This window comes from Enhydra lutris, unplaced genomic scaffold (assembly GCF_002288905.1).
Source record: "Enhydra lutris kenyoni isolate GAN:26980312 unplaced genomic scaffold, ASM228890v2 scaffoldscaffold48, whole genome shotgun sequence".
Classification (NCBI taxonomy): Eukaryota; Metazoa; Chordata; class Mammalia; order Carnivora; family Mustelidae; genus Enhydra; species Enhydra lutris.
This window is the reverse complement of record NW_019154132.1, coordinates 4,392,337-4,409,118: the sequence shown is the minus strand read 5'-3', so window position 1 is coordinate 4,409,118 and position 16,782 is coordinate 4,392,337.

Genomic DNA, 16,782 nt, shown 5'->3' with positions numbered 1-16,782 from the left:
TGGACTGTGACCAAGCATTTCTGTCTCTGGCACACAGCCTTGTTTGGAGTCTCCAAACCAGCAGATCCCTGCCACTCTTCCAGGGGGGGTCTCCCCAGATCTGTCACTTGTGGGGTCCCTGCTCAAAGAGCAGTGGTCCAACTGTGCCATGGATCACAGTTTAAGGTAACCCCTAGCTGAGAGCTCACTCCTCTGCTCTGTCTCTGTAGCCAGCTTCCCCACTCTAATACCTGCAAGCTCTGCTACACTCAGACACTCCCGATCCTTCTGTGACCCTGCAGGACCTGAGACCACGCTGTCCCTGTGAGGGCGCCACTCCTGCTTAGCCTCTGGAGTGATGTCCCTCTGTGGAGCAGACTTCTAAAAGTTCTGATTTTGTGCTCCCTTGCTCCACCGCTTGCCAGGAGCCAGCCCCTCCCCCCGAGGTCTATCTTCCCGTTGCTTCAGATTCACTTCTCTGCAGGTCCTACCTTTCAGAAAGTGGTCGATTTTCTGTTTCTAGAATCGCTGCTCTTCTTCTCTTTGATCTCCTATTGGGTTTGTTGGTGTTCAGAATGGTTTGATAACTATCTAACTGAACTCCTGCTACCTGATGTCATCTCAGCCTGCTACTCCTCTGCCATCTCGACCCATCCCCTTGATCAGCTGTATATTTAAATGCAATTCCAGAAACTTGAACTTCTAGTCTCTTTCGGTAGAAGCTCTCTTAGATGTCCTTAGGTTAAATAACACTATGATTAGTCGACTTTCCATTTACTCTATTGTTCCATAGACAGGCTGAATTCTTGCTGCTAGTAGACTGCTAGATACATGGACATGCTTCTGCTCTCAGCAGTCCATGGGTATGCTTACCAAGAATTGGCTGAGTTTGTTTCCAAGCTGGTTTATGCTGCTTAGACATATTATAATTACCCAACTTACTTATATGCTATACAAACTAATGAAACCTTAGTGTGAAAAGAGTGGTTATTTCCATGAATATAAAGGAGAATGCTTTGGAAATACTCTATAAAGGCAAGTTGGTTAGGATATTTTTGTTTAGAAATAGGTGTGGGCAAAAATCAGTCATTTCAATAAAACACCAGCAATCTGTAATTCCAAACTGAAATTTGTTTTTTAATAGCATTTTTAATAGCTCACAGAAAATGGTTAGTTTAAGTATAAATCCAACAAAACATGTATAGGATCTATAAGTTGAAAACTACAAAACACTATGGAAAGAAAGAAAAGAAAATGTGAATAAAAAGAGAGACATATCATATCCATTGATTGGAGGACTCAACATAGTAAAACTGTCAGTTTTCCTGATAGATCTATAGAGCTAGTGCAATCCCAATAAAAATTCCAGTTGTATCAAACACAGGCAAGCTGATTCTAAACTTGATATGGGAAGACAAAGAAATTAAGAAAACTGAAACAATTTTGAAAAAAAAATGAAGTTGGATGAATCACATTACTACAGTAATCAAGACAGTATAACTTGGTGAAAGGATAGATCATGGAACATAACAGAGTCTAGAAATAGACCCACACAAGCATGGCCAACTGATTTCTGACAAAGGTACAAAAGTAGTTCAATTGAGGAAGGATAGTTTTTTAACAAATGCATTGAAACCATTGGACATCCATATATAAAAATATTAATTTTGACCTGTACACATCTCATACAAAAGGTAACTCAAATGGATCAGAGATCTAAGTATACAACGTAAAACTACAAAACTTCTAGAAGAAAACATAGGAGAAAATCTTTGTGACCTGAGGTTAGGCAAAGGAACATGACACCAAAAGTATGATTCATACAACAAAATACTGATAAATTGGACTTTTGCAAAATTAAAAACATTCACTTTGCACAAAACATTGTTAAAAGAATGAAAACATAAGCAACAAACAGGGAGAAAATTCTTGCAAATCACACATTGAAAAGACTTTATTCAGAATATGTAAAGAACTCTTAAAATTCAACAATTAGAAAGTAAAGATGCAATTTAAAAATAGGCAAAAGACATGAACAGACACTTCATCATAGATACTATAAGGTAATAAACAAACACATGAAAAGATGTGCAATGCCATTAAATTTAGACCATGACAAGATACAATTATGCCCCTCTAAGAATAGCTGAAGTTAAAAAATACTGAAAATATCAAGTGCTGGTTTAAATCAGAGCAACCGGAACTCTAATATATTACTAGTGGGAATGTAGTCACGAAATGGTTTGACAATTTCTGATAAAATTGGATATATACTTATTCTTTGGCCCAGCAACCCCACTCCTAGGTACCTACTCTCAAGAAATGAAAACTTATGTTCATACGAAAACCTAAACACAAGTGTTTATAGCAGCTCTAATCACAATAGCTAAAACTGGAAACAAGCCACATGCCCTTCATCAAGTGAATGAACAGACTGTGGTACATCTGTACAATGGAATATTACCTGGCAATAAAATGAGTGAACTGTTAATATAAGCAACAGCTTGGGTGATTCTCAAAAGCATTATGGTGAGTGAAAGCAGCCGGGCTCAAAAGTTGATATAGTCTATGATATATAACATTCTTGAAAAGACAAAACTATAGTGATAGAGATCAGATTAATGGTTGCCAGGGCTTATAGGTTAGAGGAAGGAGTCGCTATAAAAGAACCCCATGCAGGAATTTTCTTGGATGTTGGAATTGTTCTGTTTACCCTGATTATAGTTATGGTTCCATGAACCTATACACGTTTTAAAACTTGCAGAACTGTACACCAAAAACAAGAGGTCAACTTTAGTGTGCAATAATTTAAAAAAAAGTTAAAAATTAGGTGTGGTCCAGGACAATCACAGAAAAGTAAAGGAAATCTAATCTTCTGTATCTAGAAGATTTCTGCACTCAGGTTGTTTTGAAAGTGTTTTAAATTCTGGCTGCACTTAAATATGCTGAAATAATCGTGAAAGGATTTATTCAAGAAAGATAATGAGGAACTCTAGTCAGGAGACCATAGAAAAAAAAGATCTTGGCCTTATTTCAAAAGATTACTGAGTATTTGTTTACATATTTTGAATTGAAATTATAATTTTTTATGTTTCCCTATGAATTTCTACTAACCCCCTAGTTCATGATCTCATTGGATAAAAATCTTATTAGGGATATTTTATTGCAGTTATTTACTTTTTTTAAAGTATTTAACTGATAGTCTATTCATGTGAAATATTTTATTTTGAAACAAATTTTTAATGGTATTTTGTTATTTCTTACTTTTCATCTTAAGACAAATAAATTTGTGTTTTAGGTGTACATCAAATGTCCTTGATGCAAATAGATTCCATAGTTAAGGCACAATATTGTTCAAGAATATATGGTCCTAGGAGAGAAGTATGGGTGAAAACCACACAATGTTTGTTCCCAGCTTAGCGCCTTTGTTGCTATGCAACAAGGTCACGATAATGACATTAAGATTACTTATTGATTTAAGCTCCCAGTAGTCAACCTTTGTTCATAGAACAGTTCTTTCCACTCTCTTCCAATTAAATTATCACCGAGTGTTCAAGCATTTAAATTATTAACACAAAAATATTGTACTTTTGATAGAATCACTAGGCTGAATTGAAAGAAAGGAAAATCTTTAATCATGACAAAGAGAGAAGATAAAGTCACTTGTAGTCTTCTTCAAATTCCGGTCCACTCCACACAGCCATCCAAAGGTATTGGGTCATTTTTGTCATGGCCATTATAATAGCTAAGCGTCCAGGTTAGGGATGGTGATTCCATGGAGAAATTTCTTCCAGGCATTTCTTAGGAAATTTAAATTTTTTTTTAAGATTTTATTTATTTATTTCACAGAGAAAGAATACAAGCAGGCAGAGCAGCAGGCAGAGGGAGAGGGAGAAGCAGGGCTCCTCACAGAACAGGAAGCCTGATGCGGGGCGATCCCAGGACCCTGGGATCGTGACCCGAGGCGAAGGCAGACACTTAACTGACTAAGCCACCCAGGTGCCCCGAGGAAATGTAAATGTTTTAATGAATCTTAAGAAAAATCATTCAATAAATTGGTGAAATGGAAAAAAGTATAGTTCTCCTGCAATAATTAAAGCTTAACAATCTACTTAGAGATGTTGCTTGTTCTAAGTGATTCAATGACATCAAGCAAGAGCTGACGTTGGGGGGCAAAGGTCAAGGTTGACATTTCCAGGAACTGGGACAGGAATGCAGATTGGTCATGATCTCATCAACCAGAACAGCTGGTAGCTGCTGGGTTGTGGGTGTGTTCATGACTTGTCTGCTGCTAGTGGTAAGTAACTCTTGTAAATAAAATGTTGATGAGTTTGTGTGCATTGTATACTTTACAAATCTCTAAGTGGTATCCTAAAGAATAACACATTTTAGAAGCAAAATTAGTTCAACTGGTAATTTCAAAAGTGATTCTTTATAATGCTACTAACCATGCTGGGAGACCCAAGTATTAAATGACTCATGTACTATTCCCAATATTTGCTGGCATTTTCCAATATTTGAATGTTCTCTGTAGCTGTGCTTACATAGTAACTGCTGGCCATTCATGTCCATTATATCTTTGAAATGTAGCTTGTACAAACTGAGATGAGCTGGACTCCATAGAATAAATATGAATAAAAAGAGACAAAATATTTCATTAATAATTTTGTATCGATTATATATTGATATGATAACTTTGGATATATTGGTTTAATAAAATACATCATTAAAATTAATTTCACCTGTTTCTTCTTTACTTTTTTAACATGGCTATGAGAACATTCAAAATACACGAGTGTCTCACATATTGGACAGCACTGATCTATAGGTTACTGCTCTTTGTAGATACAACAAAACCTAACTTTTAAAATTTACAAAACAATTTTTTAGATATTCATAATAATGAATAAAGAGTACGAAGAATGTTGGAATTATTTTGAGCATAACATGATTTCTGCAATTCCAAAATCCTGAAGATTACTGTCAGGAACTTGAAAACACTAGTCAAGGGTACCAGCTTTGGAGTACAACATTCAGTTTCTGCCTCAACTCTGATGCTGAACTTCCTGGTAATATAATGGGATGATAAAAACACCACACAGTGTAATGAATATTGTTAAAAAATAATACAGGGCACCATTCCTCCCCCTGAACTTTTTTATGGTTCCTGGAAGCTCTGCTGGCCCCCTGCTTCTGGGACTTGCCACCTGCACTTAGCATTTCCTACCAGCCATATGAGCGTCCTTATTCCACTCCGTAGGATGAACAGTCAACAATTATGGAGTGCCAACTTGGGCCAAGATGCTGTTCTACGAGCTTTGTGTAGCATACAAATAGACCCCAGTATTGTGTACCTTTAAGGACAAGCATATTGAGGCACAGAGAAGTTAATTAACTTATTCTAGGTAATCCAGCTTACAAGTAGCAGATCCTGGATTCAAACCAGTCAACCAGGTTCTAGAGTCTGCAGACTTTTTCTTCCTTTCCTCTGTCACCTCCCTCCCTCCCTTCTTTCCTCTCCCTTTCTCTTTTTTGAACCTTCAAGCTGAGCTTAGCACACCCTAGTTCAGGGCCCAGTGAGGTCTGTGGTTCACACCAGGGCCTCTTTTCCCTCATTCTCTGTCCCTCCCTTCTCCATCCCATTCCTTTCTTATCCCAGTAATAACCAGCATTATGTTCTTAATGTGTTTCTTTTTATTCAGTTATATTCTTGGAGGATGTGGGGGGCCTACCTGGCTCAGTTGGTAGAGCAAAATGACAAAATCAGGCCTTGGGGTGGTGATTTCAAGTCCCACATTGGGTGTAGAGACTGCTTAAGTAAATGTAACAAAATGTTCTTGCAGAATGTATATGAGCCCCATCCTGCTTGCCTGTAAGATAGAGTAATAATAGTACCCACTCGGTGGGTGTGTTTGGAGGGAGAATTGATTGCCTGTGCTATAAATACATCAGAGATGCCACCAGTACTGGATGAGGGTTCATTAACCTCAAGGTTCCATCATCCCACGTGGAATACTGTTAAGTCCAGTCTTGTAAATTTACCCCTCACTGTAGATTTACTTGCCTTTTCCTGATTAGTAAAGGTTTTAAACAAGTTATACACTTGCTAGCCTTGTGGGATTCCTTTCATGTAAATTGCTGTTCATGTCTTTTGACCATCTTTTCCCCTTGTGATTGCTGTCCTTTACTTGTTGACGCAAGGTCCTAGCTATTCTAGACATAGATCCTTCATTTTTTTTTAAATTTCAAGTTTTTATTTGAATTCTAGTTAGTTAATATAGATGGTAAAATTAGCTTCAGGAGTAGAATCCTGTCATTCATCACTTAACATAAAACACCCAGTGTTCATCACAATAGGCACCCTCCTTAATACCCATTTCCCATCTAGCCTGTCCCCCACCCATGTCCTTCCATCAATACTTAGTTTGTTCTCTAGTTGAGTCACTCTCTCTCTCTGTCTCTCTCTTTTTTAGAGAGAGAGGAAGGAGAGAGAGAGAGAGAGAGAGAGAGAGAGAGAGAATATCTTAAGTAGGTTTAAGCTCAGGGAAAAGTCTGAGGCCCTGAGATCATGACCTGAGCTGAAATCAGAGTTGGACACTTAACCTACTGAGCCACCCAGGTGCCCCTATAGTTAAGAGTCTCTTATGGATTGCATCCCTCTCTTTTTTTTCTGCTTCCCTCATGTTCATCTGTTTTATTTCTTAAATTCCCACATACGAGTGAAATCTTATGATATTTGTTTTTCTCTGACTGACCTAAATTGCTAACATAATTCCCTCTAGTTCCATCCACATCATTGCAAATGGAAAGATTTCATTCTTTTTGATGGCTGAGCAATATTCCTCTGTGTGTGTGTGTGTGTGTGTGTGTGTGTGTGTGTGTGTGTGTGTCTTCTCTCCTGCATTCCCTGTCTTTGGCCACAGTGTGCATACCCAGTCATTAAATGAAGAGGCCTCTTTGGGCCCCGTTCCTGTCAGACACTGGACAGTTTGGGTCTTCTGAACAGGGAAGACCTCCTTCTGGACAGAACTTCACAGTTATTTCTAATGCACATTAATTTGACCTTTTCCTATGTTCTGACTCTCATTTATCAATTTTTTATTTGACAAAATATTTATTGAGCACCCATCTTGTGCAGTCAGAGTTCTAGGCATTGAGATATCAGAGTGAGCAAATAGACACAGTCTCTGTCCTTAGAACGCTGGGGCAGGGGTGGGGAAAGATGGGCAAAAAATAGCAAGATATATGTCCTCAAACTTGGAGACAACTCAGATGTCCTTCAGTAGGTGAGTGGATAAATAAAGGTGATCCATCCAGACAATAGACTATCTAATGCTAAAAAGAAATAAGCTCTCAAGCTATGAAAAGAGTTGAAGGGAACTGAGATGACATTACTAAGTGAAAGAGGCCAATCTGAAGATATACTGTGTGATTTCAATTCCGTGACATCCTGGAAAAGACAAAACTATAGAGGGAGTGGAAAGATCTGTGGTTGGCAGGGGGTGGAGGAGGGAGGGATGAGTAGGTGGAGGAGTCTTGGGGCAATGAAAGTACACTGTGTGATACCATTATCATGGATATGCATCATTATGCATTTATCCAAACCCATAGAATGTACACCACCAAGAGCCAACCCTAATGTAGAGTATGGGCTTTGGGTGATGATTTTGTGTCAGGGTTGGCTCACTGATTCTCACAAATGTAGCACTCTGGTGGGGGATGCTGATAATGGGGGAGGCTGTGCTGTGTGGGGGCAGGGGAGTTAGAAGAAATCTCTGCACTTTACACTTAATTTTGCTGTGAACATACACACATACAAACACATATATATGTATACATGTATGTATGTATGTATGTATGTAAAATGTGTCAGCTGGTGGTAAGTGTTATAGAAAAAAATGAGCAGAGAAGATGAAAAGTGATAAATGCTTTTTTTTGAGAGTTTGGTCCAGGAAGTCCTCTTTGAGGAAGTGCATTGGAGCAGAGATCTGAAGGGATAGTGAGGGAGCCAGCCACAAGACTATCAAGAGGAAGAGAATCCCAGGCAGAAAGAACAGCAAGTGCAAAGATCCCGAGGCAAGAATCAGCTTCGTATGTGTTCTGGGGACAGCCAGCAGGACACTGTGACTTGTGTGTATAAGAGAGATGCAGAAAGTCAGTCTGGAGTACTGGTCAGGAGCTAGAGCATTCCAGAGCCAGACTGCCAACCATATCAAGAACCATTTCATTCTCCCAAACGACATAAGACATTTTTTCTTGAGCTAACCCCTTAAGCTCTATCTCTCCTTTCAAGACAACTGAGAGGTCAGCTCTGATTCACTGTGTACACTTTTATGGTTTAAAATGAATTAAAAATAAAATTCTTTTAGCAGGCTTAGAGATCATCTCTCCCACCGTCCACTAGTTATAGGATGTTGAGCAGTTTAAGGAAGATGGAAATCCATGGAAGTGGTAAATTAGCCCCTGTGTAAAGAGAGAATATAACCATTATTAGAATTATGCACATCGACACAGAGATTTTTGTTTTTAATTAGCAGAAACAAGTCATTTGTAGCCAAGAGATATATGTAGAGAGTTTAATAACTCTTTTCAGTAAGATTATTGTAAGAGCTTGGAGAAATTAATCCTTTGGAAACTGGGATTTTTAAAAAAAGGAAACGAAAAAAAGATTTCCTTAGTGCTAGACTTGCTCTTTCTTGCATAATTTATTGCAGTATTCTATTGGTTCAAAATGTTTTCAATTAAGAAAGACAAAACTTCCTATCCCAGATTAATCAAAATTCACTTTAAGTGACTTAAATTAGCAACAGGAAAGGAAGCTTCATCAACTTGAAAATTAAACTAAGCAGCATTTGGTTTATTACTTGGAAGTGCAAGTCCAAGGAAAATTTAATAAAATTTAATAGAATTTCTAAATAAAACAACATATACTTTAAATTTCCTATCATAAAATTCAATAACAAGTATCATGTTAGACCATATATATCAGGGAGCATGGTTAGAAGACATCTCTGAGATCCTTATGTGAGGTGGACAGGTCATGATTTTGCCTCTTCCTTTGTCCAAGGTAGATATGATTTGCTATTTCCCCATGAAAGCTATTTTTCAGTAGCTTGTACCCAGTAGGTCCTCCCTGTCACATGGCTTTGTGCACGCTATTCCCTCCGCCAAGGATACCCTTCCATCCTTTCTTCATTTAGTTCTCTCCTACTGGTCTTCAAATCTCAGTTCTTTGTCGCTTCTTCAGGAAGGCTTCCCCTGACCTCCCAGAACAGAATCCATCATTCCTCTGTTTGTAGCACTTGGCATTCATGGGGCAGGGTCCATGTTTTAAGTCCACACCATGTTTCTAGGGCACCTCGATGAACATTTGTTGAACGAATGACAGATAGGAGGATTGTACAATCTCTAGGAGGGCAATTGCTGTTGAAATACTTGAACCAGCAGATGGAAAAATCCCAAAATGTCTTAGCTGGGAATTCTGGGTTTATTGTGATTAAGCTGGATCCTTAATTTTTTTCCTAATGAGCAGATGATTTTGTTTTTCTCAAGTTCTTAGATCCAAGATTCGATGTTGTCTGGGCAAGATGAAAACTGCTGATGGCTCCTCCTGTTCTAGTAAAAATCTCCAAAAGCCCAAGAAAGGGGATTTTGTAATGACATTGGATCTGTACATCAACCAGATCAAGTTTGAGATCAAGTCTTGCTTTTACATTTGGCAGCAGAATTTCCTTATCCCCTTCACCATATGTAATCAAGGGAGCCTAAAAATAAATCATAGGGTCTACTGTGGGAGGCAGGAGAGAAGGAAAATGAGGAAGAAAAAAATATGCACCAAGAAGATTATAACTATATGAAATTCTTTGCTAGAACATTTTCTGTAGAATAACTGCTATACAGGCAATTCCTCATCTGTCTCCTTAGTATCCTTAGCTCTTTGCCCAAAGAAACTCATCTTAGAACTATTACTCCCTTAAATGTTTCCAAATAAAATTGTGACAGATTGTTAATTCCCTGATAATTAAATAACAGTTTGTGTAGATGAAAATAAACGGAAAACCAAAGTTAACCAGAGAGAATCAAACTTAGTATCACAGCTGCGGTCCCTCAGAGACTCTGGGGGTCAGAAAGTTTCTCTCTAGTCCAGCATTTTCCCAGTTGTGGTCCATAGACCATCAGCATCAACATCCATGGGCAGTTTTTTTTGTTTTTTTTTTTTTAAATCAGAATTTCTGGGAGTTGCCTTAGAGACCTTTGTTTTTAACCTGTTGCCCAAATGATTCTTAGAAACTCTCTGCTTTGAGAACCGCAGATCTAGGTTGGCCCTCTTGTTTCATAAATGGGGAAGATTAAGCGTGCTCCTGGAATTGTCCGGCCAGTGAACAGTGAAGAGACCGGACTCCTTGACTAGGACCTTCCTCTGTGATCACCTTCAGACCCAGATCTTTCAGTGAGGCCTACTAGTGATAATAGAAAAAGAATATTTCCTACAGAATTGCAATAGTGCTGCCTCTTGTTCACACCATTCTTAAATCCTGGATTATTAATGCTTTGATCACTGCAATTCACTACAACATCAAAGGCTGGGATTGCAGTAGGTCTCCAGCTAGAGGTGATCAGGGAAATTGAAAATATGCCCAGCCCTTTGTAAGCCCAGGACACTCTAGGTGGGGTGAGGGGCACACAGTGGCAGGTGGTAACTCACTTAGAAGGAACCTGAAACTCTACTGAGTGCAGTCCAGCCACGGACAATACAGCCTTTAGGTAACGGTTTCCCTCTGTGTTCAAAATAGCACCTACCTCGTCATTTAGTTGAAAATGTTGTTTCAGATTTACTGCAAAATTTACAGCCTGTCTGGAATGTCACTCATGTTTTAAAAGTTCAGGCCCTGTCATGTCCTTGGGGGTGTGCAATCCTCATAGAGGTCAACGAAAACCACCCAGGACTGAAAGACTGTACGATCAATGCAGGCAGCAAAAATCCCATTGCACTTTAGAAAGCAATTTATATATATATTTTTTTCTAGAACTGAGAATTATGTTTACTGAACATGAAGTCCTAAGTAGGAAGTATCACTTTTTCATTGTGGGGGCTCGGGGGAAGGAAATAGTTATCGCTCAGAATAACTTTCCCATCTTAACCAAGGTTTAACTGTAGAGGATGAACTTAAGAAGTCTCCCCTCTGGGAACGGAGCTATTCATAACTCTAGAAAGGACAACAGGCACCCTATAAAGGTCACTGCTATCCTCCCTCCCACCCTTCATCACCAGTGCAGTTGGTACAGCAAACCGGTGTCTGCGTGGGGGCGGAGGAACACAGCAAGGCAGACGGGTTTATTTTAGTTGAGATGAGATTACAAGTGGTTGAAAGTCCTCCTGGAAACCAGACAGCCCATTTGTGGAAATATGAACAGAAGCTACTCTGTAAGGACAAAGTCTGGACGGCTCAGTGCAACCTCCTAACCAAGCACCTTTCACCATTCCTTCGGCAAATGGATGATCCCCAGGCTGGATCAAGATAGCTAAAGCCTGGCCTCGCCCCTCCCAGCTAAACCATTGGAAGTCCATGCTATTGGGGGTGGGAGGGAGGGCACTTGAGCTAAGGCTGTGGAATTGGTATGAGGCCACCATGGTTATTCTCACATCAGTCAATGCCTTCCCTGGCACCCCATTTTCCTCTCTAGTCCCACCCAAACAAAATACCCCAGATACCACATTGCATCCCTTTGCCTCATGTTTCCAGTTATGGGACCTCAAGTTTCTCAGATTTTATTTTAGTGTTAAAAAGCACCTAGGAAGACGCTGGAGTGACATAAAAGCAAACAACAGAAGCTGATGATGTGTTGAGGACCTTCACTGGTATCATGGCTGCCATTTGGACAAGCTTGTCGGCCACCTTGTTCTAAAGCAGAGTTCTGAACAAGGCTTTAATGAGAAAGAAACAAACTCTCCCACCTCACCTTGCCTTCTGGTTTCAACCTCCTCCCAGGGCCATAATAGCCTGCACGATACACGGACTGGGGCACATTTTTCTGAGGAGACGTGAGAGAAGCCATCTGTCGCAGTAAACTTCCTTGGGGGTTTACTCTTGGATGTCCTCTCATACCTTCTCCTTTCGGGTGGTTGTCCTTGGGAGGCTCTCCACCACACGCTCTGATGGAATCTGAATCTCCTTGGACATGGGACCAGCGATATCACAGGAGCCTCAAAATTGACGTTAAAAATGAACAGATCAGATGACTAACACAACTAAGGCAAAATATTCCAAGACAGAGGGGGGTGCAATGAACCAGCAAAGAGCTGTCTGTAAGGAAAGGCAGGAGTCAAGAAAAACAAAGGAGTGTTCACTGTTCAGTGTCCCTGCCACTGAGGCATAGAACTGAGAAAATCCCTCCACTTCCACTGAGCCATGGTTAACGATGATTCTTCCTGGCAGCTTGCTCATAATAGTTATAACTCCCAAGGGGGCTTTGGATGCCCCAAAGCTTCAAAAATGCTGTGGTGGGCTGACAGGTAGTGGTGGGTGTGCCCCCTTGGAACTGTTAAGTATCCCCATGTGATGACCAGCTGGGCCAGGCTTGGTCTGGGCTCCTGGCAGGGGTGGGAATACAGCATCCAGCTGGAGGCAGATGTGACTTCTCTCCCTACGTCTTTCACCTACTTTCAACAAGTATTTATTGAGTGCTATTTAGTGAGTTCCTTTGTGATGTGTCAGGGATGTCTTCTCTTCCCTAGGCTGTTTTCTGCACAGTATCCTACATAACCTGGTTCCAATATCCATACAAACCTGGTGGTCTGCTCTAGTTTGCCAAAATCCCAGGACATGAGAGTGTAAGAATCCATCACTCAGGCGAGGAATCCAACTAGAAGAGGATATATTCTGGCAGGACATTGCAAATCCCCAGTGGAGCTTAGGTCACTATTTTTGCAATTCCTTCTCAACCAGGACTCACTTCAGAGCCCATTCTTTTTTTTTTTTTTTTAATTTAATTTCTTTTCAGTGTGACAGAATTCATTGTTTATGCACCACACCCAGTGCTCCATGCAATACGTGCCCTCCATAATACCCACCACCAGGCTCCCCCAACCTCCCACCCCCAGCCCCTTCATAACCCTCAGATTGTTTTTCAGAGTCCATAGTGTCCCAGAATTCTGTCCATACTCTTTATTTATTTTTTTTTTTTGTCCATACTCTTCTAAAGGGGATTAAGCTAGATCCCACTAAGAGGGTGAGTATTGTCCTTCCTGACATGTAAGGTTCTGTATTAATCACCCTCAGGGCCCAATCTCCCACTCCTCTCCTACATTTCATCTTTTTGAAATCAGCTTAAGGTAGACATCTAGAGTTTAAGAAGAATAGAAAATTGTTGCTTCTGCCATCTTTAATTGGTACTTGAATGGCCTTGAATTCAAGCCTCAAATATAATGAAAAGGATCTATAATGAGAAAGGATCTTCTTATTCTATACATGATATAATAGTATACACATAAAAAGGGACTTTTTATTTTCAAATGTAGCATCATTTAGATACTGTGATGTTGCCGACAGTTATAGGATAAGTGGCAGAAACAGCCCTTAAACCTGGGTCTTCTTATCTCAAGACTCTTGCTGAGTGTCATGGCCAGACCTCACACCGTGAAGAAAAGGACAGGTACCCATGAAGAGAAACAGCATGGGTGCCTGTCCTGGGAGGGTACAATGCAACCAAGAAAGAAGTTATCTTTGTGAATTTCTTTGTCTTATAGGCCCAAAGATCTTGGGATTTCTCCTACAATGCAGTTGTGAATGTTGGGTAAACTGCCTCATTGGTCAAGGGCTCAAGTCTGAAATACATCCAAGACCTCAGAAGTAATTGCCAACCAAAAAGTACGGGAGACCAACCCTCAAAGAGGACTTAGTTTATCTGAGAGGCACCTTTATTTTTGCACAAAAATTGAAAATGGATTGACTGTATTTGAAATAAGCCTCATTTCAGGGAATTCCCCCATCTATTTATGATAATCCTATCACAAATGAAACGCTGCTTAAATGAAATGCATTTACCCTGGGGCCATTCAGTCTTAGGGAGCCAGCATCGGTGGTTGAAGGTTAGTCCTCCAGTAATGCATTATTTAAGCTAAATGGATTTTGAAGGCCCTATTAAACTCCTGACAATTTTCTTTTTTTAACTGATGGTGGTGGTGGTTAAACGGAGATTTGGAGTGATCTAGAAATTACAATGCAGAGGAAATAGGAGGAATACATTGAGATGTCTCTTGTTTCTAGAGCTGTCATAATCTCAGCACAAATAGGAATGTTACGAGGAGGCTAATTATTTTTCCCCCGTGGAGAAAGAAATGACGGCTGTAATCCCAATAGTGATGCCTGAATCAAGACATTCAATCTCTTGTTTAATTTTAGCATCCCACGGTCAAGTTAAAAAAAAATTCTTCTCTGAGAGGAGAGTAGAAGGCATACAACGGTGATGGGAAGTGAGGTTTCTGTCCCAAATGCTAGCAGAGTGGTGTGCTTTGAGAACTCCCTGTGCCCCACAGATATTTTCTAGGTCTGAGCTAGTGCTCTGTCTACAAACTGCCTCTCTTTTTACCTTATGTGGTACATTTGCTTCTAATCGTAAATGTTGATCCTATAGCCCAATTTCCCAGGCTGAGCACACAAGAAGTAACCCATAAGCAGTGTCTAATTAATAGTTGATGAATGACAGGAGTCCCCAGAGCGCGGCTGTGTACCACCCAGGCTCAGATCTGGCTCACTGCTCTGCTGCTGCTCTCACCACTCCACTTCTGCTTCCCGGTGATTCCCGAAGACACCCCTGTTAGATTGTTTGGGCTCCAGAAAGAAGGACTTTTTCTGTTTCTTGTTGCTGTTACTGTTGCTGTTGTTCTATCACACACTCCTTTCCTTCTCTGGGCTCATGAGCACTCCAGAGGAAGTTGGTCATGGTGAATTAAACACATCTTCTCACTCTCCCACTACTCACACCACTTGCTGAACCCCACTTGAGGACCAAGCTCAGATTTCCATCTTGGGGATTCCCGATCCCAGGCAAAGCCCAGCGTGTGCTTAGAGACCCGCCCAAACATCCCTGATGCGTGCTTCTGAGACTCTAGTGGCCTCACACTCACCTAGAGGACTTACTAAAACAGGAGTTGTTTGGTTCCATCCCCAGAGTGTCCAGGGTAGGTCTGGGGCGATGCCCTCAAATTTGCATCTCTAGCAAGTTCCCAGATGATGCCATGCTGACACGGCTGGTCTGGAGACTCCGCTGGAGAACGTCTGCTCTACTTGACCCCAGGGGCCCGTTAGAAGCCCCAGTTGTCCGCAAGTTCCCTCTACCCCATTTGTAAATCACTTTCGTACTTGAGAACATTTAAATGCCTTTGCCGACAGCAATGCAGACCGCTCTGCTCTGGAGATGTTTCCTGGCCATCCGCTAAGCAGTTCTGGGAGCTGAGGTGGCTCTTCCATGCCCAGCAGGATCTGATTCATCCCCTGACTGTGCTGGTTAGTTTGTACATTTCAGAGTCTGACGCTGGCCCCAGCTCGCATTGAATGTGTGGACTTGGGGATTGAATGTGACTTCCCAAGGAGCCTCGTAGCTGGGGAATCATTACTGGCGGCATTTGGCGTGGTGCCCGGGCCGCCTCGTTTCTAGAGAAATCCCTCCTGCTCAGTTAAGGAGCCTGTCACCCATGAAACGCAGACTTCTGGGCGAGCCCAGCTGTTGGCTGGGGCCCGCCTCCCTTGAATGCTGCTGCCTTGTTCAGAAGACTCAGACAGCATGGCAGGGACCCCTCAGGGCACAGAGAAGCTGTCTGTGATCCAGGTGAACCAGGAAGTGAGGCCATCACGACGCTCAGAGGAACCTTTCTCTGTGCTTCAGCTGAGGCCTCCAAGACCGCATCCCTCATGCCCTGAATGCTGGGAGTGTGGCTGCGCAGCATCCATGGGGTCCCCCAGCATGAGCGGTCCCCTACAAGGAAAGAGCAGCCAAGAGGCAGCAAATCCTCTGGGAGGAAGTGATGGAGTCGTGCAGATGCCCTCACCCCTCATCCCTCTCCACTTCTCCACTTGCTCCACAGCCTAAGGGGAGGCTGCTCCTGGTCACATGAAGCCAAGTGGCCAAGCTTCAGGGGCTCCCCTAAGGTTGGGGTGCAGAGGGACAGCTATGCACGGTTCCCGTACTGCCCCGAGGCCCTGAGCAGAGGATGCAATTCACCCACCGCAGAAAGCGAGGCCGCTGGTCTTCCTTCTTGGGGATTAAGTTTGAACTGACTGGACGCGGCCTGCCATAGTGGGGCAGCTCCCAGGGAGGGCACACCCTGGTGCTGAAGGAGATTCCACAGCAGCAAGAGGGAAGGGTGTCACCCGCATTCTGGAATCTGCGGCAGGGTGTCCCTGAGCAACAAGGCAACCCCCCTCAAAAAGCACGGCTTTGAGCATTGGCCAAGCCCAGAGGACTTCAAAGCAGATGGTGCAGGGCCATTCACAGAAGGCTTTGTCCCTCCTCACATAAGCAGAACCTGGAGGGGTCCCAGGTGCTGCCTTGTGGGGAACAGAATAAGAGAAAAGCCCCCTATTTCCCTCCCCCACGCAGCTCATGGGGGGAGGGAATATCACCTTTGAATTAAGTTTGGAGTTTTACACATAAGACTAAACACTTAAAAAAGAAGATTTTCCTTATTTGAGCGCACACGCTGGTGCACACATGAGAGAAAGGGAGCACAAGGGCAATGGAGGGGCAGAGGGAGAAGCAGATTCCTCACTGAGCAGGGAGCACAACATGGGGCTCGATCCCAGA